This window comes from Pan troglodytes, chromosome 18, assembly GCF_028858775.2.
Source record: "Pan troglodytes isolate AG18354 chromosome 18, NHGRI_mPanTro3-v2.0_pri, whole genome shotgun sequence".
Taxonomy (NCBI): Eukaryota; Metazoa; Chordata; class Mammalia; order Primates; family Hominidae; genus Pan; species Pan troglodytes.
The window spans coordinates 54,040,372-54,065,956 of NC_072416.2; the positions used below are offsets into that span (position 1 = coordinate 54,040,372).

Here is a 25,585-nt window from a genome sequence, read left to right on the forward strand (position 1 = left end):
TTAGCTGTAAGCTGAGGTTGTTAGAAAGTGGCTGGACAACACTGCTGTGAATTTTGCCCTCATAGTACCCAGTTGATTACTGAATGTTTTGTTTGGCACTAGGTCTAATAGCTTTTATTTTAATCTAAAGCCTGATGGATTTCATTCCAGAGGGAGGTACATTTTATGTCTTAGCTAATTACTTCCAAGTCAATCAAGGAGCATCAAACCTTCTGGGCCTCAGTTTCCCCATTTGTTAAATGAGAATAATAATTGCTGTTCTGTTTAACTCACAGGTTTGTAAAGATCATCTGAGACAACTAATGGGAACACAGTTGACAAATTATAATGCACTGTGCAAATGTAGGGTGTTCTTATTTGGAAGTAGTATTTGGGCTTCTTGCCCCAGGATGCTATGTTTACAGGAGGATTGGCCCAAGGCCAACAGTGGTTTTACCATTAAAGAGTGTTCAATTTGAGTGACACCGAAAGAATTCTGAGTGTTGACCCCCAACAAGGCCAGAAAGATAAGGAATGCATTGCAATCTTTGCTAGCGCTATTCCAACACCTGCAGACCCTGCCTGGGAAGGCCTTGGGGCAGTGACTGACCTGATTCATAGTCATGTACCTGGTGCTTTTGCTTCACTACCTGCAGCTAAGAACTTCAAAGGTAGAGTGGAATGATCCCAAGAGGGATGGACCAACTGAGCCCCACAATTGGGCAAAGCCTTTTCTTTCATCTCAGCGTCCCTGCACCAACCTGGGACAAGGTGAGGCTGACATGTCAGCAGCATTCACCTCTCAGTACAGCAGAGGGCAGTGGTGACTTCATCTCAGTCCACACCCAGGCCCAGTATGGAGGGGTGAGTACTCCTGTGCATGTGTGCAGGTCAGGAGCATAGGCCAGGCCCTCTGATACCTGGGATAAGCACTCTTATCCTCCTCCTCCACCCCAGTGACCACCCCCAACCCTGCCATGGCCAAAATACGTACTCACAAGTAGGCATAGAGACATGCAAGCATACACATACACACATATGCACAATCACATGCATACATGCATATACACACAAACACACATGTGGATACACACAGTAGGGAGTTTTCAAGTGAATCCCTACAAACTACTATAGCTTAAGCCATTTAACATCTATATTGAACAACAACAACAACAAGACAATTGCCTGAGGTTGAAAAGCCTGAAATTTCTTTTTAACTAAGCGAAGAGATGAGTCTGTTCCACCAGACAACCAGGAGTTGGTGCAATTAAGTGACCAGGGTGCTGCAGTCTAGAGATCAAAGAACCTTTTCTAGCCCCAACCAACCATACCACTGTCTGATGTGACCTAAGGCCAAGTACTATCTTCCTGTGCTCCAGCTGTCTCTAACATGAAATAAGGACGTTGGTCTCAACATTCCATGCACACTTTAATCTCCATGGCTCTGTTCTCCCCTGCTTCCTTCATCTTCCTAATCACAGACAGGGGAGGTGCCCTGTCTTCGCTCTATTGCCCAATCCCTGAGAAACAGAGGGCAGAAAGCCAGCTGAGCTGGAGGAGCTCCCTTCCTCCTTCCAATGGTACTTAAAATGACTTTAGGCACCGATGGCGTGTAGGGCATCATTTTGAGGTATATGGGTTTATTTGACTAAATTAGAAATCAGGAAAGAGGTCAAAAATGAAGTCAGATGACGATTTTAAAGGGAACTGAGTTCATTCTGTCTTTTGCCTCGGGTAGGTGGGATCCCATAGGAACCTGAGCTTCTGGGGAGATTTGGAGCTGGGATATTAAGCCTGTAGTTTTTTTGTTCTAGGAAATAGGTTTTAGAGGGATGGGCTAGAGAACCAGGACCAGATTTCAGCAAAATTATGAGGTCAGTGACATTTCTGTTCTGTGTTCCTTCCTCCCATTGAGGGCACCTTCATGACCCATTTTCAAGACAGCCATCCAATGGCTTCGTGGCAGACGCAACTCCCTCCTGACCGCTCCCAGGCTCTCTTCCCACCCCCGGAAAACTGCCCTGGTTAAGTCTAGATCTCTAGATGTCACCTGATTTCAATGTAGGAAAGTGGATTTGCGTCCTGAAAAACCACTTCACTTCAACAAAATAGGTAATACTATCTATGAGGGGCCAGACCTATGCTAGGAGACAAGTAGGGCAAGACCCTGCCCTCAAGGGACTCCATGGGTGACATTCAACTATGTTCCTCCCTGTCTCCATTCCCTGACAGTTCAAAGGCTGTGAACATAACTCTTTTAGGTGGACTTGAGATCCAAGTTGGCTTGAGGCCTGCCCTTCAACCACCCTCAGTCATGCAGGGGAAGCACGTGTCCTGCCAATGCTCATTCTCCAACATCTCCTTCAAATATTGAACATCTGAACCCAAGAGCTCACCATGTCTTCTCCATTTCCGATCACAGAGTTCAAATGCCCTGCTTATTGATAATGCACTTGGAAATCTGTTTTCTTTCTTCTCTAAGGGAATTGTGTAAAATGTCCATTTCCTCAAATCAAAATATTTCCAAGATAATTAGCCAATTTGTTGACTTCTTAAAAATAACAGCATTATAAAGAAAGAGATGGTTTGGATTCTGCAGGAGAAAATCAGAAAATTAATTCTTCACAGATTTGTAACTTTTGAAGCACAGTAGTCTAGCATGACGGAGTAATCATATGCTCCTCTGTTTTGCAAATGGGGCAAACTGAAGTTGCACCGTGTCACCCAAAAGACCCACATAATCATATTCCATCATTGCTGAAGGTTTGAGAATGGTGCCCTTCTAACAGGGTGCCTGTCCTTGATCATTACCATGGTGACTGCTTTAATATGTCTGAGTGTGTCTGGGAGGATTGGGCAGTGACACTCAGTGGCTCTGTCCCATGCATGTTAAATGAGAAGAGCCTGGGGTGTCAGGCTTCTCATCTGAGCCCCCTATAGAGGACATGACCAGACATCAGGAGAGCAGGTTCTACTCTTAACAAGCTTTCTGCCAGTGGAGCTCTGGGAGCAGAGCCAAGCACCTCCCACTCCAGGTCTCAATTTCCTCATCTGTAAAATTACAACTTTGGCTTGGAAGCAGGCTGCTCTTGAACCAATTCTGAACCATAATAAAGTTTTCCCTGAAATGAGGAAAGATGAGGCCTGCCTAGTGAGTTCCTCTTAAAGCCATATGTATTCAGTTTTAAGGACTGTCCTTTATCTTGACCACAGGTCTTGCTTACAGATAATGTTAAAACTTCACTTTAAAAAATTAAGTAATGGTGCAAATAAATGATAGTTGAGTTTTGTTGCAAATAAATGATAGTTGAGTTTTGTTTTGTTTTTAATGTCTTAACTTGGCAAAATTAAAAGTTGGCCCAAAAAAAAAAAAACCCAGCAATTCCTTATCAGTCCTCAAAATATCTTTAGAATTATACAGGTCTATGAAATTGAAAGAACTAGGAACCACTGGGTTGGATGTTCTCTAAGCTCCCTCCTGGCTGGGATTCTCACTGTGTCTGAACACCACACCTGTTAGTGGAAAGTCCAACACTGCCCTTACTAAGAAAAGTAGTTGTCCATTTTTCAATGTTTTAGTGGTTCTCAACTATGGCTGCACCTAGGTTCACACAGCAGCCTTAAAAAGAGAGAGTATTGAACCCCCTTTGCCCCTCACCCAAATAAATGGAATGGGAGTCCCTAAGAACACAGCCCAGGAATGGGCACTTTGTTAAAATCTCTCCAGGTAGTCATACAAATGTGCAGCTAGGAATAAGAACCATTGACTGAGGGCCAGGCGCCGTGGCTCACACCTGTAATCCCAGCTCTTTGGGAGGCCAAGGTGGGCGGATCACCTGAGGTCAAGAGTTCAAGACCAGCCTGGCCAACATGGTGAAACCTCGTCTCTACTAAAAATATAAAAATTAGCCAGCTGTGGTGGTGTGTGCCTGTAGTCCCAGCTACTCGGGAGGCTGAGGCAGGAGAATCACTTGAACCTGGAAGGCGGAGGTTGCAGTGAGCTGAAATCGTGCCACTGTACTCCAGCCTGGGTGACAGAGCGAGACTCTGTCAAAAAAAAAAAAAAAAAAACCACTGACTGAGATGTTCACAGGCCTGAATGTGTAACAGAATAACTTTAGGAAATTTTATAAAAATTCAGATTTCTAGGCTCTACTCCAGACTTACTAAGTCAGAAACTCTAGGGCCCAAGACATCTCCATGTTTGCAAACTTCCCAAATAAGTTTATTGCAGTCAGGCCTTAGACTGATATTTAGAAATCACAGGTAGCTATTACATGTTAAGTTGAGGGGTCTCAGGAAGGCTCGCTGCTCCTCTATGCTGTTTTTCTGACAAAAGGGTCAATCTGAAATATCAACATCTAGGAGTTTTTCATTTCCCCACAGCATCCTCCATTGGAATGTCTCTGTCTAGGAGTCCAATAACTTCATCCAGCCCATTTCATCTGAATGAATTTGAATTGAAAGGAGGATGAGTAGGTAATGCAGAAAGAGGTAGGAAAGTGCCAGAAATACAAGTTTCTCTGCCACTCTCTTGCCTTGCATGGCTCTGGATATGCCACATACTTGAGCTGCTTTTCAGGAACGGTGGCCATGACATAGACCATCCACAAACCCTCTTGCACAGATCCGCATGTCCCCTAGCACAATACAGCTAGGCCACTGGCCGTCAAGGGTAGAGGTGACCTCCCCATGAGAGCATTCATGTTAGACCATTGCTCGGCATATCCAGAAGTGAAATGTTCAGCAAAGCTCCAGCTGTCTATAATTCACATTTTTATCAGCTTAAGCTTCCCTTTGAGATGCTGAGAACTTTGTTTGCTAGGTTCCTAAGCAAAGCCCAAAGGAGTTGGAAACCTTCACAAAATAATATTAAGCATCCAAAGGCTTTTGCATGAATGAAATGGTTGAGACAAGATCTACTATAAAACAGACTAGTAATAAATGACTGCAAAGAAATGCATCCAGAGCACAAAGACTGTGCATATGCCTCCAAATCTCCATGAAATGCTCATGAGAATAGCAAGGGTTGGAATCCAGGAGGAATTGATGCATCCAAACGGCCTCCCAACTAAAGCATCAGCCCTGCATGTCTGCCCTTCCTTAGCCCAGCCTCACAGCCCAGATTTAAGAAATGGTTGTTTTTAAAAGAGAGTAACAGACACTGAGCTGGCCCCTGAGAGGATAAAAATTGAACACATGCATTCATTCATTCATTCCATAATAATGGTAATAGTCAATATTTATTGAGCCCTTATTGTGTAAAAGACACTATTCTAATCACTTTTTACCTTTATTTTTATTTATTTTTAAAGTAAAAACAGGTTCTCTCTCTGTCACCAGGGCTGAAGTGCAGTGGCATGATCCTAGCTCACTGCAGCCTCGAACACCTGGGCTCAAAGGATCCTCCCACCTCAGCCTTCTGAGTGGCTGGGACTACAGGTATGCACAACTATGCCTGGATAATTTTTTTAAAAAAATTTATATTTGTAGAGATGGGGTCTCACTTTATTGCTGAAGCTGGTCTCAAACTCCTGGGCTCAAGTGATCCTCCCACCTTGACCTTCCAAAGTGCTGGGATTACAGGCATGAGCCACTTCGCCCAGTCAATACTATTCTAATCACTTTAAATGTAGTAATACATTTGCAATTCACAAAGATTCTTTAAGATAGGTACCATGATTCGCTACATTTTGTAGGTAAAGAAATGGAAACACAGATGGCTAAGTCACTTCTACAGGAACACACAAGAAGTACCTGTAGGAGTCAGGACTCAAACCTAGACACCTGGCTCCAGGAACATGTGCCAGGCACTGAGCCAACAGTGGGAGACCATGCAGAGTGCCAGGGGATACAATGGTGGGAGACTGTGCAGAGTGCCAGGATGGTGAAAGGTTAAGTTTGAGGCCAGGAAGGCAGTGGGAGGGTTGTGGGAGGTAGATCTCCCACTGATCCACCAGTGGCTTTTCCCCTCTGTTCCTCTGTCTGTAAAATGTGAGGGTGACCTAAATATTCTCTAAGACATCCTTAGATCAAAAAGGATCAAAAACATAAAGTAGTGGACTAGGCTGCGGAACACAGTGGATAGGAGTTTCTGTATATGTAGAGAAGGAGTGGTTTAAAGAGGAAAAGCAAGCTCCTGAAGAAAGATGGAAAGATCCATTCTGTCCTGCTCTATAATCTGGGGGATGGGGGCAGGGGAGGCAGAGAAGGAACTACCCAAAGCCTTCTCTATAATCTGGGAAGCTTGTGCACAACCAATGAGAGAGGGCAAAGCCGAAAAAAAAAAAAAAAAAAAAAAACAAGAATAGCTTTTCCTCTGCTCCCTGGTGAGTTTTCCTTTAAATGATGTATCAGCTGTCACTATAAAGGGAATTAGAGACACAGGGAGTTTGAGACAGGAACTTTGCTGGTCATTTCAGTGTACATGTTCCCAACAACCAACAGCATCAAATATTCATCCCCATCTGAAAGCAACCCTGCCAAGGCATCAGAAAAGTGCATTTGCTAAATACCTAAACATCTGGACAGCAGCCTTTCCAGAGGAATCAGAGCCAGAGAGAGCAGAGCCAGAGCTCAAAGTGACAGCGTAACTAGCTTAAGCAGCTGAAAGGACAAAGGTAGCCAGCCCTGCCATTGAGTGGGGCGGGCTGGTACGAGAAGAACCTTGGCAACGAGTTCCCAGTTTACAGCAATGGCCTTGGCTAACAAACAAAATATGTTGGTCTCTCCATCTTGCTCCAAGGTCAAAAATGAACCTCCTGTTCCATCTTTATCCTAATCAAACAATCTGATTCTAGGCCACTCTTTGAGTTTGGCAAAGCACAACCAACATCCTTCATGATGTGCTGCACTTTTGCAGATTAATTTGGATCTGTTCCCATGACAGCTATCAGCCTGGGACCTGATGCTTTTGGCTGAGCATACTTTACAGCTCCCAGTAGCACCAACACCATGAACCTCCCTCTCTTCCCCTCTCTGTCTCTCTTTATTTTTGTTTCCTCTCTCTCTCTCATAAAGCTACCATGAATTTCTTTAAAATGAATATATTTTTAAAATGCTATGCTCTAATAGGTAAGTATAGTATTATCATATGGCCCAGCAATTCCACGCCTAGGTATATATGCACCCCAAAATTGAAAACACATGCCCATACAAAAACTTGTGCACAAGGGTTCATAGCAGCATTCATCTGTTAAAATAGCCAAAGAGTGGAAACAACCCAAAAGTCCATTGATGGATGAAGGAATAACAAAATGTGGTAATTCCATACAATGGAATATTATTCAGCCATTAAAAAAATGAATTACTGATATATATTACAACATGGATGAACCTTGAAAACATTACGCCGAGTGAAAAAAGCCAGTTCCAAAAGACCATATATTGTATGATTCCGTTTGCATGAAATGCCCAGAATAGGCAAATCTATAGAGACAGAAAGTAGATTCGTGGTTGCTTAGGGTTGGGGTGACGGTATGGGGGAGTGACTAACTGCTAATACATATGGGGTTTCATTTAAATGAGAGAAAGATGTTCTAAAATTAGATTGTGATAGTGGTTGCACAACCCTGTGAATATACTAAAAAACATTAAATCATATACTTTAAATGGGTGAATTGTATGGTGTATGAATCATATCTCAATAAAGCTGTTTAAAATGAATATATTCCTTAAATATGCTTTATAATGCAATATCATAAAGCTCACAAGGTATTTAAGTGGACTACATTCTTACACAGCCCTAGAGAAAGTGGAAGTGAAAGTTCTGATTATCTCCTTCCTCCTTTTCTTACTGCAGAGAGATGTTCTCACAAAAGTGGGAAGTAATTGCCTAACGCATTTCGCCTCACATTTCAATCTCAAGCAGATGAAAATCAGGTGTTTTTACAGCTACAGAGGTCCAGGAAAAGGATAATGTTTCAGCCAAAAACAAGAATGATGGAAACTGGATATACCGAAGAGGTTTTTTTTGACATGATATGATAAAATAGAAATATAATCAGCTATAGAAGTCTCACCCTAATGAACAATAGAAAACAGGAGACAATCTTTGGTCCTGTATTGTTAGATATTTGCCTTCAAGAGGCAGAGAAAGTGTCCTAATACTTCAAGATTCTTCTCTTCTAGTCACACTTCCCTGAGGCAGCGACAAAGGGTTCAGCTTGCCTCCCAGAGCTACTGAGATGGACAATGCCGGGGACCTAGAAGACCCTCGGGTTCTGTCTTCATTGTGACCCCCATATTCCCTGGCAGGATCTCTTTCAGAATGCAGTGGTTATTTGGTGCCATCGGTGCTATAGAGCCTTGGCTGTGTGACCCTGGGTAGGTTGCTTGACTTTGGCAGTGCTCAACTTCTTAGCAGGAAATTAATTCCTGCCATGCCCCCTCTGAGGCTTGTTCTGAAAATTAAGTGAGGCTGGGCATGGTGGGTCATGCCTGTAATCCCAGCACTTTGGGAGACCAAGATGGGTGGATCACCTGAGGTCAGGAATTCAAGACCAGCCTGACTAACATGGTGAAACCCCATCTTCACTAAAAATACAAAATTAGCTGGGCATGGTGGCACACACCTGTAATGCCAGCTACTTGGGAGGCTGAGGCAGGAGAATTGCTTGAACCCAGGAGGTGGAGGGTTGCAGTGAGCCGAGATCACACCATTGCATTCCAGCCTGGGCAACAAGAGCGAAACTCCATCTCAAAAAAAAAAAAAAAAGATTAAGTGAAATAATGATGGGAAATGCTTTGAATAATATAAAATACTTTTCACATGTAAAGGTTTGTTCCAACTAATCTCCATCCTGAAACAATGTTAGTTTTGGCCATAGGGCATTAACTCTCAGACGTGAGGGTATCTGTGGTCACATGGAGGCCATACCACTGCAATGTGGGAAGACCCATCAATATTCAGAAAAGCAGAGCCTCTTAGAATCAAAGAATATTGAAATCAAGAGGAACTTAGAAAGTATCTGAATCTGGGGTCCCTAACCCATGGGCCATGGGCTGGTACCGGTTTGTGGCCTGTTAGGAACTAGGCCGCATATCAGGAGATGAGTGGCAGGTGAGCAAGCGAAGCTGGGCTCCACCTCCAGTCAGATGAGCAGTTGCATTAGGTTCTCATAGGAGCACAAACCGTATCGTGAACTGTGCATGCAAGGGACCTATGTTGTGTGCTCCTTTTAAGAATCTAATGCCTGATGATCTGTCACTGTCTCCCATCACCCCCAGGTGGGACCATCTAGTTTCAGGAAAACAAGCTCAGGGCTCCCACTGATTCTACATTGTAGTGAGTATGTAATAGTAATAGAAATAAAGTGCACAATAAATGTAATGCCCTTGAATCATCCCTAAACCATCCCCCATGCCCACGCCATCCGTGGAAAAATTGTCTTCCATAAAACCAGTCCCTGGTGCCAAAAGGTTGAGAACTGCTGATCTAGATAGTCCTTATTGGTACTTAAATCTTCTCCCTAACTATGTTGACAAATAATTCAGAGTCAAATCCATGGACTTTGTGTTCTGATCAACTAAAGCACCATTTTTTTCTACTTAGGAGGCAGATCGCAGCAGACCCACCTGAGAGACTCAACTAAATTAAAGCCAACAAATCATTTGTGCCCAGACTTGGACTAGAAATTGGAGGTGGATGCCTGCCGTCTTGGAGCTTCTGATCTGGTTGGAGAAATAAACTTACGTATTTGAGTCAACCAGAAGACAATTCAAGGCAGTGTTTAAGCCAAACACCAGACGGCATTTAAAGTCCCTGTATTAGTTTCCTATGACTTGCAACAAATTACCACAAACTTGGTGGCTTAAAACAACACAAATGTATTCTCTTACAGTTCTGGAGGCTAGGAGTATAAACTATGTTTTATAAGGCTAAAGTCAAGGAATTGGCAGGGCCAGTTCTTTCTATACGCTTTGGGGAGAGAATCTGTTCCTTGCCTCTTCCAGCTTCTCATGGCTGCCAGCCTTCCTTGGTGTATGGAGGCACCATTCCAATCTCTGCTTTCCTAGTCACACTGCCTTCTCCTCTTCTGCAGTCACAGCTCTCTCCGCCTACCTATTCTAAGGACATTTGCGATTACATATAGCACCACTCAGATAATCCAACATAATCTCACCATCTCAAGATTCTTAATTTAATCACATTTGCAATGTCCCTTTTGCTATATAAGGCAACATTTGCAGGTTTGGGAGATTAGGACCTGGATATTTTTGGATGCCACAGTTCAGCTTATCACAGTCCTCAATAGCACCAATTGTTGGGGGGGGTGGTGATGGGGATAAATCAATTTTGACCAGGAAAGATGGTTTGAGGATAACGGAGTTAGGATCAGCTTAAATGTGGACAGAGTTTGATCAGGAAGAGAGAAAGAAGAGCACTACATTGATCAACAAAAAGAATGAAAATAATCAATTAGGCTCGTATTAAGCATCATTTACAAGCTCATATTTGTGCTAAGTCCTTCAATCTGTAGGGATTGAAATTCCCAAACACTTGGTCTCTGTCCCCAAATTTGGGTCCCCAAATTCCCAAACACTTAGTCTGTGTCTCAAGAAGCCTTTAAAGTATTAGGAAATGAAACATGTATGTGCATAAAGCAGTGAATATACCACTCACTTGCTTTCCACTGGGAAAAGGAGTTCAGTGTAAGCTGTGGTCAGTGCCGCCTCACTAGGAGAAGGGGGCCTTACATGAGTCACCCGCTCTTTCAAACAGCCAGTAGAGGTGGGGATGCGCTGAGGAGGATGAAGGCTAAGAGAGGGCAGGAAGCTTGGCAAGAGGCAGCTCACCCAAAACCTTACCCAGCACAGTTACAGTAGAACAGCAGGACTGAAGCCAGGCTCCAGCAAATCAGGAGAAAATGGATGGGTAAGAATTGGAGGCACAGCAAGAGAGAAGGGGAGAAAAATAAGAAGAAATGGGCACTCTTTCTAAAAAGAGTGACCGGTCAGAAAAAGTCAGGAGATGGAGTTTGGTTTTGTTCAAGAGAAGAGAAATCTGATCATACTTGAAAGAGAAAAAGAGGAGGAAAGGGCAAAATCAGAAATCCTGGAGAATGAGGTGATATTCGTGAACTGCAACTTGTAAAAACAACTTTGGTCTGGCACACTGTTCTCAGGATGAGGAAGGTGGCTGAGAACACAGCTCCAGGGTTAGCCCTGAGGCCACCCCTCCCCTCTTCACTGGTCCATTGGTGAGGGTAGGGGGCTGCATCCTGCTGGGTCACTTTGACATTTCCCTTAAGTTTGCAGGGTTTATTTAGAAACACTTCTTAGATGACAATAGAGGTAGGGGAGGTAAGAATTATCCCTCTAACCATTTTGGGCCCCATTCCAGTACTGATGAGGTGTCAAATCATTAACAGGTGGAGAAGCTTGTTAGCCTTGGCTTCATTTTTGTAGATAGTGAAATACTGTCCTTAAGCCTTCTGTCTCATTTGTTAGCAATGTCCACCTTTTTCAATTCTCTTTAGATGACATGAAGGCATGGTATCAGAGGCAGAGAAAAAGGGAGGTGAGCTGGAGGGCAGACAGGTAGGTAGGTGTTCTATGATCTCTGCTAAAAGGATGAAACTTAAACATAGAACCCCTAAACCTTTGGCTCTCAGGTCATGAGAATATTTCAACTCAATTCAACAAGGATTTATCGGGACCTGCTGTGTGCCTGCCACTCTGCTGAATGTTGATACAACATGGTTATGATTTATTTCCTGGCCCTTGTGGAGGTTATGCATTTTGGGGGAGGTAGAATGAAAACAACTACATCCATCAGAATTTCATTGTTCTGTATGCAGCGCAATCCTGAAAAATAGAGAAAGGTATTCAGGGCTAGTTGGGGACATTGCTATTCTGAACAAAATCAGGATTTGTGGCATGAAGAAAGACAGGTAAGTGCCGGGCGTGGTGGCTCACGCCTGTAATCCCAGCACTTTGGGAGGCCAAGGCGGGCAGATCACCTGAGGTGGGGAGTTCAAGAGCAGCCTGACCAACGTGGAGAAACCCTGTCTCTACTAAAAATACAAAATTAGTTGGGCATGGTGGCGGTGCCTGTAATCCCAGCTACTCAGGAGGCTAAGGCAAGAGAATCACTTGAACCCGGGAGGTAGATGTTGCGACAAGCCAAGATCATGCCATTACACTCCAGCCTGGGCAACAAGAGCAAAACTCCGTCTCAAAAAAAAAAAAAAAAAAGACAGGAAGAACACAGATTTAGATGGGCACTAACCAGTCTTCCAGAACAACCAACTCTAATACAGCTTAAGGGGGCTGTGCCCAAAATAGGAATCAAGTGATGTGGAAGCATAAAGAAAGAAGAGATTAATTCTCATACAGGGGTAGATAGGGGGCACCTAATATGGTTGACAGAGACATTTTTTCACCATGAAAATTAGACTTGAGCTAGATTTGAAGAATGATCAAACTTTCAGCAGGTTAGAGAAGAGGATGCCCCACGGATCTGGAGCCAGGAGCACTGAGGTGGGGAAGTGCTTGACAGATTTGGTGAATGGCTAATACAGGAAGAGAAGAGGTGTTAGAGGCTGTGGCACACGAGGAGAGTAGAGAGGAATTTGAAGGGTATGCAATGCCATGCTGAGGAGTTTTAACTTTATCCTGCATACAATAGGGAGTCATAGAAAATTTTTTAAGTAAACTAATGAGACAGTAAATATATCAGTTAGCTATTGCCGCATAACAAATTACTCCAAAATCTCAGTAGCTTAAAGCAAAAATAATATACTATACTTGAGTTTACAAATCAGCTGGGACACTGCTCAAGGCTGTTGGCTAATCTAGTCTCAGCTGGGCTTACTCATGCATCTGCTGGTTGACTGGAGCTCTGCTCTAGGCCAGGGTTAGTTAGGGCATCTTAGGGAGGTTTTGCTCCATGTGTCTCTCATCTTTTTTCTAGAACCCGTGGACTAGCCAAGGTATCTTCCTCTCCTAGCAATAGCAGAAGCACACGTAAGCAAGAGGGAATGTCCCTAGGCTTCTTAAAGCCTAGGCTGGGAACTAACACATCATCACTTTCACCCCATTCTGATGGCTAAAACAAGTCACATGGTCAGTCCCAAAATCAAGGTGTGAGTAATATCCTCCCTCTTTTCGGTAGGAACTGCAAAGGCTGAGGCAAAGGGTGTAGGTTCAGGGAGAGGTGAAAAAATGGAGACATTAATGCATTCTTCCAAATGTGTCTTTAAAAAGATGTCTCTTAAAACATAACTCAGGCAGTAATGTAAGGAGTGAATGGGAGAAGAAGAAAATGTAAGTAAAGAAACTAGTTTGGATTATGGTTATAATTCATTCAGGCGATGACAAGAGCATGAACTACAGCAGTGGAACTTAGTGGAAGAGAGAACAGACTGAAGATGTCTTAACTGCTTCTCCATCTGGAGAGCTTTGACTCCGAGAAATAACTAGATGAAAACCCATCAATGAACATTGCTTGGTGATACCGATTGAGCTGTGTTGGGTTATCAATTCCTAACATTTCTTTCTCATTTACAAGACATGGCTATTTATCTTCTATCTTTGATCCTAGGCAGGATGATACCTTTTTTTTTTTTTTTTTTTTTGAGACAAAGTCTCGCTCTGTCACCCAGGCTGGAGTGCAGTGGCGCAATCTCAGCTCACTGCAACCTCCGCCTCCCAGGTTCAAGCGATTCTCCTGCCTCAGCCTCCCGAGTAGCTGGGATACAGGCTCATGCCACCATGCCCGGCTAATTTTTTGTATTTTTAGTAGAGGCAGGGTTTCACCGTATTAGCCAGGATGGTCTCAATCTCCTGACCTCATGATCTGCCTGCCTTGGCCTTTCAAAGTGCTGGGATTATAGGAGTGAACCACCTCGCCCTGCTGGCAGGATGATTCTTTGCTTAAAAAGAAAAGTCTAAGAGAAAAGCAGGGGCCTGCTGGTGGCCACACAGCAAGTATCATGCCAGAGCTGCCGCTGAGGTCAGAGGGAACCTCAATTCCTTTGATTCTTCCTTAATCGCTTTCACTGACTGGTGTCCATCTCAGCCATACTCTTGACATTGATTATTTTTTCTTCATTTTCTCATTGTCTGTGGGCAGACCTGGTCTTATCAAGTATCTTAGCTTCCTCAGTTACACAGATGCCTGCTTCTCTTGTTAGACACACAGTGTAAGTACAATAAACATTTCTGGCCTTGATTATCATCTTTTGTTCCAGTTACACTGCCTGTATCATAAGGTCAAGTGTTATTTACTAATTTCTCCCACCTATGGAGCACCTGTTAGGAATTAGATTCAGCAGCCAGGATGTCTTGGAGAAACAGCAATAGGCTACTCCCATGCTCTCTGGGAACACCATGTTCATCAGGCTGCCTTGGTGTTTCTGAGCCCCGGTGTTTAATTTATTAACTACTCTTCAGTTTGGTGATGGGGGAGAGACCTAAATTAATAGGTCTACTCCCTATAACTGATTTTACACCTTTCTAAATGGGTTAGGATCAATTTAAAGAAGGTTTGGAGATGGGTTCCAATCCTTACCAGGCCACTTACTAGCAATAACATATTGAAGTCACTTAATATTATTGAACTAGCTTTTTGTGTGTGTAAAACGGGGATAATGATAATTTGCACTACACAGTGGCTGTTGGGGTCAAATAAAATAAAGTGATGTAAATGTTTTGTAAATAGTACTATGCACAGGCACATTATAAAATTTTCCAGGAAGCCTACGACATTTCCCTATATCCTAATTCCTTACCCCTTAAATCTCAATCATAACAATCATCATCAAAGAGGTCTTCTCAACAAGTCTAATCCAATCTAGTCCCACTTCAGCGTACTAATATTTCTTGTTCTTTCTAAAGCAAGGAAAAATATGATCTCAGTTTATGCTGCTTTCAAAAGGAGAATTTTATATTTTATATGGCTTTCCATTCCCAACACCACCACATATGAGAGGGATATTGACAAAGAGCCAATTTAGAGGAGAGAGTTCAAGATGGCATAGGTGGGTGCTTTGAAAGAGCAGAGAAAAAATAGGAAAAAAGAAGACTATTTTGCAGATAGAGGTACAATGATAGCTAAGGTCAGTTTCTGAAAGGACCATTGTGAACCTGAAGGGTCAGGTTTGTTTGTTTTTGTTTTGTTTTGTTTTGTTTTCTATAGGTCCTTGTCTTAACTCAAGTTTCCTAGGAAACAGAGAGCCTGAGCTAAGGTTTAAGGGTTGAGATTCTATTTGAGAGGTGCAATCCCAGGGCAATAAGAGAGGGGGAAAGAGGAGGTGATTGCTGTGTGACATGTTAATATACTGTGTGACTAATGTCATGTGTTAACATATATCATGAGCCATGGAGAGACACAGCTGATCACTTGTTCAGTCGACATGCTTCGTCACACAGGTTCTTTTCAAACAGAGACAACGGCAAAAGTGTAACTTGGAATGGTCTATGAGAGGAAGCAACAGAAGGATATTTACCCTCTTATCTGTTTGCATTGGTCAAAATTTGACCACACAGGGAATGAACTCCCCTGCATGTCCAGGTGGCCCCTCAGGAGCTATTTGGGCTGTCAGATCCCACACCTTATGGTAGAGCATTTCATCTAAGTATAGGAGTAGGAGTAGCCAAAAACTCCAGATGCGTAACTGGTTGGCCAGGCTACAAAGCAACAGTAAAAGGAGATGGGCCCGCTTTCTGGACAAGTGACTGGTGGGCCCCAGGAAATGAAACCATACGGACCCATGCTGACTCAGCAGCTGCAGCTGTCATTCTCAGAGTGGCCTCTACTATGAGTGGTCTCTCAAAGAAGGGCAGACACGGTGGTGGCTGAGATGGACAAGCAGCTGAGGGTGCAGAGATTAGGGTGCCAAGCAGATCAGAAGAGGTATATAAGAGATGTTCTATACAGGCTCCTCTGTTCAATATCTTTTGGTGCCGACTACGTACCAGGCACTTGCTGACCCTGAGACTACAAAATAAATTAATAAATCTCACTAAGTCACAGCCACTTCCTCAAAGGCATGCACAGCTCTGTAGATGCAACAGAGACATGGGCAAATTATTGCAATATAAAATGATAAAATGATAAGCACAGTATATAGAAGGCATAATACAGAGGCATGCTAGAACGCTATTGCTCAAGCAGAAGGAGAAACAACTTGAGAGCTGTACAGATGTGGATTGGGCTGCTTCACAAAGTAGTGGATTTCCTGTCCCTGAAGTGTTCAAGCACCAGCTGGCCAGCCACCAAACTAATACGCCATATGGAAGACAAAAGCATCCAGTAGATGAACTAGATGAGGCTTGAGACCACTCCAGTTCTGGAGAGCTGTATTCTTCTGGTGGATTTATACTTGACATCCATAGCCAGATAGTTCCATTGGTTAGAAATTTTCATTAAATATCTACACGTGAGGGACCCATATAAGCCAATAGTTTTGTTTCAGTTTTGTCCAGACCACACCCTGAACCCCATCTGCTTGTGTCATAAACACATGTCTTTGGTCACCAAGAGGGCAGGATGAAAGAATATGACAGATTGCCTTACTGGTTCTAGCACAGAAAAAATAGTTTATACCAGGAACAGCCAATTGGAGAATATAGTAGAACATACAATAGCCAATATAGCAACAAAACTGTAAATATCTCTAAACTAATCCCACAAAGAATACATATAATACATAGAGTTTTCATGTATTCAAAAAATTTAAACAATTAAAAGGCATTAAAGAAGATGTGAAAAAGGTAAAGGGCCATTCCATGTTATTAGATGGAGCAACTTAGTGTAGAAATGTCATTTCTCACTAAATTAATCCATAAATCCAATGCAATTCCAATAAACATTCCAGCAGAGTATTCTGAGGAACTTGAAGACTTGACTCTAACATTTATATGAAAGAATAGTGGTACACAAATAGCAAAATCTATTTTGAGAGCAAAGAGAAGATATCTGTTCTATATGATAGTAAGATGCACTACAAGTCAAAATATATTTTTATGAAGGATGCTAGTGACACAGTTGCAGAGAAGGAGATCAACAGAGCAAAATAAGGAGCTCTGAAAAAAATAGTATAAAATAGGGAAGGATCACAAACCAGTGAGAAAAGGATGGGATGTTTGTTCAATGTTGTTGAGGAAACTGACTGATTCTATGAAGAAAAAGCAAGTTAGGTCCTTGCTTCAGACCATACATAAAAATAGTCCCAGATATGTTAAGGACCTAAATGTGAAAAGTAAAATTATTAAAATAATACAAATGAATGTAGAGAATATCTTTGTGACTTTGGGGTAGAAAAGGACTTTTTGAACAAGATGCCCAAATCATAAAACATATTCAAATTTGATCCATCTGACTACATCAATGAAATTATGCTTGACTAACAACCCCACAAAGCTGATAAATAGGTGGCAAATTGGAAGAAGATTTTTCATCATTTAAACAAAGAGATGGATATCTACACTATAATAGGAATCCTACAAATAAAGAAAAAATAGAAAATGCAATAAAAAAACAAAGAATATAAGTTATAGAAGGGTAGGGTGGCCATATCATTTATTAACTTAACCGGGACACCTTAACAGCGAAAAAAGTCACTTTGAATAACTTCACCAGGGCAACAGCCAAAAACCTGGACTGTACCAAGGAAACAAGGACTTGTAGTCACTACATAGAAGGGGAAACTGTAATAGCTAATAGAAGAGGTGAAGAGATGCTTAGCCTTATTAGTAATAATATAATTAAATAAATGCAAAATGAAATAATAATGAGATACCACTTTCTACCCATTAAGGCTGCAAAAATTAGAAAACTATGTAATACCAAGTTTTAGCTGGATGGGTACAATTGGCAAGTGTTAAATGATGTAATTTCTCTAGCAAACAATCTGACAGTATGAAATGGGATTAAATAGATTTACACTCTATGATCCAGTAATTCCATTCTTGCGTATATACCTTGGAAACATGTGTAAAAGACCACAAGCAGAGATGTACAAGGATGCTTTTTTGCAGCACTGTGATAACAGGCTGCTAGAGGCAACCTAAGTGTCCATCACAAGGGGAGCAGGTAACAAAAAGTAATAGGCACATATGATGGAATCAGATACTTTGATTGAAGCCATGACCTGGATGTGTATACAGCAACACAGATGTCAAAACCACAATGTTGAGTGAAACCATAGTCAATACAGAATGAGATTAACACAAGGCCATTTGTGGAAATAAAAGTACATACATAAACAAAACAACACTGTGTGTTTTCAAGGATACAAGCATATACCAGGTCATATATAAAACACATTACAGTGGTTGCCTGGGATGAAGAAAGGATGAGGAAATATGGGAATATGAATTGGAAATAAAGGGGTGAAAATACTAAAAGAAAAAAGAAGAGGAACTTTGATCTTTACTCATCATAAACTGAGGAGTAAGACTAACTCAACAATCAGCTGCTCAGTTAAATAACCAGCCAACAAAAAACAAAAACAAAAATACGTTTCTTCCCATTGAGGATAGGTCCAGCGTGTCACTTTTTAAGATGAAGTCCCTGGGTCCCCAGTTAATCTTGTCTTCTTTAAACCCTGATTAGTCCTAATCCCCCAATTTCTTTCTCTCAATCAGAGCTCTTTGTCTGCATAGGGGATCAATCCTCTCAGTCTAGATTAAGAAAAATATGACAGCTTATGAGAAGTTTACAGGAGATCTATCTCACCAAACTCAAGGGCATGCAAATGCCAAACAGGCTTATGAATGACAGTGACATGGGGCCTACGTTATTCTCCCCAGGACCGTGTAGTCAAGCTCCCTGTCTACACAGTTGCCTTATTTGCTCTCTGCAGACTGCTTTTCTTTGCCCCTCAAAGACAGGTACATATCTTTGCTATGGCTTCCATATGTACATGTTCTCCTTTCAAGGGACCAACTAGGCATGACTTATATTTCTCTGTCCCAAACCAACATCTGAAGGAGAGAGTATCCATTTGACCCAGCTTAGTCCGATCCTCTAGTCAGGCACACAAGATTGCTCAGGGTCTAATTCTTTGAGTGATGGGGATGAAGGGCAGAGTTCAGGAAAGAGGCTGTGGGCCGGGCAAAAAAGTCTCATATACTCTCTTTGTAGATATCCCCTGTCTCACAACCGGAGAAACAGGTTTTGACCAGGTCAGTAGAAGAGGAATTGAACTAAAGTGATGCCACTTGAGGTTCCATTGATCTTTCCATCCATTGCATATCTTGAAGGGTTTAATAAAAAGAAAAAATTAGAAGGTTAGAGTTCAGCTGAAACTTAGTGATCATTTAGTCTCGGCCCATCATCTGCAGGTTAGAAAACTGGGGCTTGATGGAATTATAAAACAGTTCAAGGTCAAGTACATGGTCAAGCAAGGACCCACACAGTTGGATCTCAGACTCCCAGTCCCAGGGTTTCCATCTCACCTTGAAACCACAGTATTAACCTGGAGTACCTTTCGTCCAACAAACGAAATAGACATCAAGCCCCTTGAATAGGAATTAAAATCAACGTGATATATACATACACACAGATTAACGCTATATCTGCAGTCCCCATCAATATTATGCCTTGAGGTCCATGACATATTCAGAGAGTCCATCAAGGTTATAACCTAGTCTGGTGGACTAAAAATATTCAGCTAATGCTTTGGCTGAATCCCAGTCAAGGTGATTATAATCACCCATCCCCCAGGCCCAGGAGAGCCTCTCCTGTGTGCATCCCCTTTTCTCTAATCATGTGCTTCCTTCCTACCCTGTGACTGAGGGAATCTTCACTAACAGGTGCATTGGGTGCAATGTTACAGTTGGAACATTTCAGAGTTGCAATTTTAGAGTTGGGAGAGTAATTAGCGGTCATCACTCAAGCCCTCTGAATTTTACAGATGGTGAAATTGAGGTTCAAAAAGAAAGGATGAGAGGCCCAATGGCACAGGACTGTGGAAGCATAAGAAAAATATATCATTTCTCTCTGGTGCCATTTCCATGACTGCACCCAGGCTGTTTCTCTCCTATTTCGGCAGACAATTCCCTTATCAGCAGCTGAGGACCCAAATGAGTAAAAGCAAAACCATGGGGTCCTGAGTGGTTTCAGGTGATCCACAAATTTGACACAAAAACAAAACCAAAAAAGCTTATAAACAAAGGCCACTATGTGGCAGATGCTATTAGTTCCCCACCCTCCCAATACCCTTGAGGATGCACCAGCCTACATCCAGTTGCCGGGACTTGTACCTTTCTCTAGCTGACTTACTCCAAGGCACCATGAGCCTCCAGTGCTGGGGAGGTAAACTCTCACTCTCAACAGCTCTCAAACAATGACTGACAGAAGGTAGTGTATACATACCCCAGCCCCCTTTCCCTTCAATAGGATAACTTGGAGGCATGTTTCTACACCAGTTCAGAGTTTCCTCACAGGATCAAGCTCCTCATTCACAGTGGTAGCTGTTCTGATGAACACCCTGTATTGGCTCATTTCTTTTGCCATCTCACTCTCTCTCTCCTGCTGGTGTTTCCTACACCTCCCAAACAACTACTTGTACTTGACTCCTTGTCTCGAGGTCTGTTTCTAGGGAACCCAAACTAAGAAAGCTTCATAAGAGATGTGCGTTCTTGGCTGGGCATGGTGTCTCACACCTGTAATCCCAGCACTTTGGGAGACTAAAGCAGGAGGATTGGTTGAGTAGTTCAAGACCAGCCTAGGAAACACAGTAAGACCCCATCTCTAAAAAATTAAAAAGCTAGTCAAGTGTGGTGGTGCACACCAGTAGTCCCAGCTACCTAGGAAGCTGAGGCAGGAAGATTGCTTGAGCCCAGGAATTAGAGATTACAGTGAGCCATGATCACGCCACTGCACTCCAGCCTGGACAACAGAGTACAACCTCATCTCTAAATAAATAAGTACATACATAGATAGACAGGTAAAGTGCATTCTCACTGGCCTTGAGAACAAAGTGCATTGTCAGAATAGGCTAGGTTATATTACTGTAACAAAAATAATTTCAGTGACTTAACACAAAGTTTATTTCTCCAGTCAAAGAAGATATGGTGACTCTTCTCAGGCAGCTCACCTTCCAGTGGCCACTCAGGGATCTCTGCCCGGTCCATGTGTGGCTCTATTATCTTGGGGCCTTTCTCTTCCAGCCTTGTGGAAGATGGAAAGAGGGAGAATGGAAAATTACAAGATGTTTTAAGGGGCAAGCTTGGAAGTATTCTACATCATTTCCACCCACATTCAGAATTCAGTCACATGATTTTACCTGAATGCCTTTTGTGTGTCCAGGGGGAAAGTAAAGGGGTCGATGAAAGCATCCCATTGTCTTTTCCATACAGATATACAAGGCATCTGGCTGGAGCCTAGAATGGGAGAATCCTGACTTCCAGGCCATAGCCCTGGTCAAGGAAATGGTATTGGCCATCAGCAGCAACCTCTTTTTGGCCTTTGTCTTCCCTAGCTCCTGAAGTTACATCTCCTGCTGATCCCACCTGCAGAAACCTTGGCTGGTTTCAGTCATTCATTTAACACACAGTGTGTGAGCACCTACTGTGTGCCAGATGTTACGCTAGGCACTGGAGATAAGCTGGTTTCTGAAGCACGGGTTTTGGCCACAGCAATAGGTGTTCCAACAGCTATCACCCACCGTTCAGTGGGAACTTAGCATCTGTGTTATTCAACCAGCTTTCCTGGAGACACCCCTTACAGGGCAGTTCTAAGTTTCCAGGGAGCCTCCAGCACTGCACATCGCCTCACCCCACCAGTTCTCTAAATCAGGCTGTTCATGAGCCTGGACCTCTGCTGAGGTTCCCTCTCTGGGGTTTGCCAATTTCCCCCAGTCTCCTCTAAGATGGTGATTCTTAATCTGGGGCCTACAAACCTGGATGGTAAACAAAGGTTGCATTTTTATTCTCACTAACCCCTAACTCATGGGTTGGCACATTATGGCCCACAGGCCAAATCTGGTTGGCTCACCACCTATTTTTTCGTAGCCCATGAGCTCTGATTGTCTTTTACATTTTCAAATGGTTGGAAAACACAATCAAAAGAGGAATAATATTTCATGACTTGTAAAACTTATATGAAATTCAACTTTCACTGTCCATAAATAAAGTTTTATGGGAACACAGCCATGCTCATTCATTTACATATTATCTGTGGCTGCTTTCAAGCTATATCAGCAGAGTTGAATAGTTGCTGACAGAGACCATATGGCTCACAAAGCCTAAAATATTTACTATCTGGCCCTTTACAGAAAAGTTTGCTGACCTCTGCTATAACTGAAAGTTAGCGTTTTCTTCAATTATGAATAAAGGCAATAACCAGAGTGGTCACAGTACCTGTGACTTTGTCACCAATAGAATTCACAGGTATTTTCATAACATTGCATTGTTACATATTTTGAAATATCATGTATACTCATCATTATTTCAGAATTAGAGCAATTATTAGACCCATCATTTTATCTTGTCATTTTAAAGTATTAAAAAAGAAACACATATATATTCTGAAAAAAGGTCTATGGGCTTCGCCAAACTGCCAGAAGGTTTATGACCCAAAAAGGGTAAAAGTCCCAATTCTAGGAGAAAGAGGACCCATCTGGCAAAGTCCTGATTTCCCACCCAGCTCTGGCCAGTTCTCTTGTGCAGAGGGCTAAAGCCAGCTCCCTGTATCCCATCAGCTCACTGGGAATGGAGAGCTCCTGGACGAACAGGGAGTTTGTGTTGCCTTCCTGGCCCTGTGTTAGCACTTGATGCTTGAATCCTCAGCAGCACTCATTTCTTTCCCTAGTATTGCCTGACCAGCAGTGCCCTTGCCATGCCCATGGGGCCTGCATCTTGAGCTGCCCAGCCACCCTTACCCAGCCAGCCTCAGGAGGGCTTTGATGTCAGGGCCCATGGACTCTACTAGAGACCTTGGAGGTTCAGTTTCAGGATGGGGGCTGGGAAGGGATGCAATGCCAGGGCCCAAGGACTGATAGCCCAAGAGGACCCTCTTGCCCTTTCCCACTCCTGTTTCCTGCAAGAATGTCATCTTTACTAAGTTAAATCCATGTTCCCTGCCTATCCAAGAAAGATGGGGGGCTCATGTTGCTTCACACAGGAAGCACCACATTGGACTTTGTATGGAGAGGCCACATTTACTGCCCCTAAGGTCCGAGCATCTCCATGTCCTAGATTCAATAGAGGCATTGAATCTAAAATTCCCACTTAGGAATTTGGGAGACTTTAAGGTACTATCCTGAAAAGGTCACATGACTTTTGACTAAGCCATATATACATGGAAACCTCTAGAATAAATATGGAGGACAGGACTGGGTTGCTCCAGTTGGCAATATGGTTAAGATCTTCAATATTTATGTTTCTTATGAAATGGTACCTGAACTTTCCTTGCAAGAGAACATGATCACATAACTATGTGTGTGTGGCCCATGTGGGTTTTCAGAGTCAGTGAAGGTAGGACAAGGCTGCTGGGTGGAGCCAGCACCCTGAAGGAGATATCTGAAAGCAGACACTGCCAACCTGTGGAAGGTAGGTTGTTGTTGAAGTTTAACTTCCCAACCCCCTCATTCCTCAGGAAATCTCCTCACAGAGCCTACAAAGTTCTCCTTCTCGGGGCCTTTCTGAAAAGGGAAAGCTCCCAGAATGGTCTCGGTGATGGAAAGATAGGCTCAGTGACCACCAAGGATTCCAACATTCAGACATCATCCACTAGACATTAACCAAGAATCTCCTGGTGAACCCATCAGTGAACCAGGCCTGAGAAAGCTATCCACAGTTTGCCTGGGCTTCCTTGGTCCAGGGAGGGTGCAGATATGGAGCATCAGCCTCGGAGATGGGTGACCAGCCATCTTCGTTTTCCAAGAAAGCCCCAGGAAAACTGGGACAAGTTGGCTACCCTACAGGAGACCTTCAATTCTGCCTTCTAGACCTTGCCAGTTGTCTCACTGGGTGACTTCGAGCAAGTCTTAATTTCTTCATGTGTGACATGGCAGCCTGTCATCTTATTAAAACCAACCAGCTAAGCATTCTATTGAGTCCATTGGTTTGTACTCCAGGGTCAATATTTATGAAGAACAAAGCTGGTTTAATATCACTGCTTTGATACACAGCATCATTGTTGCCTCTTGCATTCTCTACTGCATTTCCTGCCAAAGGATATTCACAGCTATGGTCTCATTTTAGCCTAACAACTCTGTAAAAGAGAAAAGATAAGAAGGAGAGATCGAAATTTTAGTTATCCCCATTCTGCAGGTGCACAAACAGGATCCCAGAAAGAAGTGACTTTCTCAAGGTCACCCAGTGAGTAGGCAGGTGGTTCTGTTCTCTGGATTGCTCCCCAGTGCCTTTGCTTAGAGTCTTCACGTTTGAGCAACTCTGCATGCTGATGATATTCAACCCCACGGTGTCTCATGTACCACTTACCCTAGTTCTTGCCTCTCTTGTGAGAACAGGTCCAGTGTGTCACAGGTAACACAGACTTACAATCACAAAATGGGGTATTGCTATGAGGGATATTGATGAGACTTTAAAGATGGAGTAATTGGCTGATAACATAATGAGCCTTAAAGTAGATAATAATATTGAGCTCTAAAGGGGATATTAGTATTGATCTGCCTCATCAGTCCTGTTGGGAGGATTAGCTCACCGGCAATTGTAAGAAACTTTGCAATGAAGGAGCACAAATGATAGCACATTTGAGACTCACCTTACGCCCTTTGGGATGCCTCTCCCTAGAATGATTTAAGTAGTAATCTGGATGCCATAGCAACTAAGAACTGCTTGATGGAACCCTTCATCCCTCTGCTCCCTGTGCACTTCTGTATTCTTTAACTCAACCCTAAGGTGAAGACTTCCCTTTCCTAATAAAACAAAAGTGCAGCAAAAAGCATTTGATTTTTGGCCCCTAAAAGCAGCAGGAGCATGGCAAAAATGTAGGATGCTTTTAAGAATTCCAACTAGATGCAATACTCTTATCTGTGGCCACAGAAGTCATGGGTGGAAGAGTCACACTTAGAATAATCAAAGATGGCCAAAGGGGCTCTGCCAACTAGGGGCTCAAGAGAGGCCATATAGGAGGCATTGATTTTGTGGTTCTGATCTGGAGTTCTCTTTACTGCCATTAGGGAAACATTAGCTCTCTCTCACTCCCATAGCCAGTCCATGTGGAAAGAGTTCTCTGGGTTGTTTTCATAATGTCATTATTGTAGTAATACTGGTTTCAGAGTAGATGTTTAATAAATGCTGACTGATTGATGTTCTGGTGTTTGTGTGTGCATTACGTGCTTACTCACAAGCAAGCTTTTCCAATTTTGCCTTTGCTTTGCACTGAATCACATGCTTTTTTTCCTGAGCCCCTTGTGAAAAAACACATGAATGAAGAAGTGATTTGCTCAAAGTCATGCAGCTTAAAAATGACAGAACCAAGATGTCCCCAGAGCTTTTGACACCAAGCCTAGAGCTTCTTCTATTCTGCCCTCCTGCCCTCCATAACCATGCTGCAATCCAATCACAAGCACTCAAGGGGACTTATGCCCCATGCTTGTTTTTATTTTCTCTGTGTTCTAACAAGCTAAGTGTTCACTCAGCAACAGTCATTCATCAAGGGAGGCCATTGAGCAGGAGGTTCTGT

At 42.8% G+C, this 25,585-nt stretch overlaps 1 pseudogene across 1 annotated transcript in view; it reads right to left on the reverse strand.

Moving 5' to 3' along the window:
• Positions 1-25,585, reverse strand: part of LOC104002630 (5E5 antigen-like) — a 205,436-nt pseudogene that overhangs the window by 53,120 nt on the left and 126,731 nt on the right. Inside the window, exon 8 of the transcript XR_010152346.1 lies at positions 21,030-21,103. The product of XR_010152346.1 is annotated as a 5E5 antigen-like (transcript). The remainder of the gene's footprint in view (positions 1-21,029; positions 21,104-25,585) is intronic.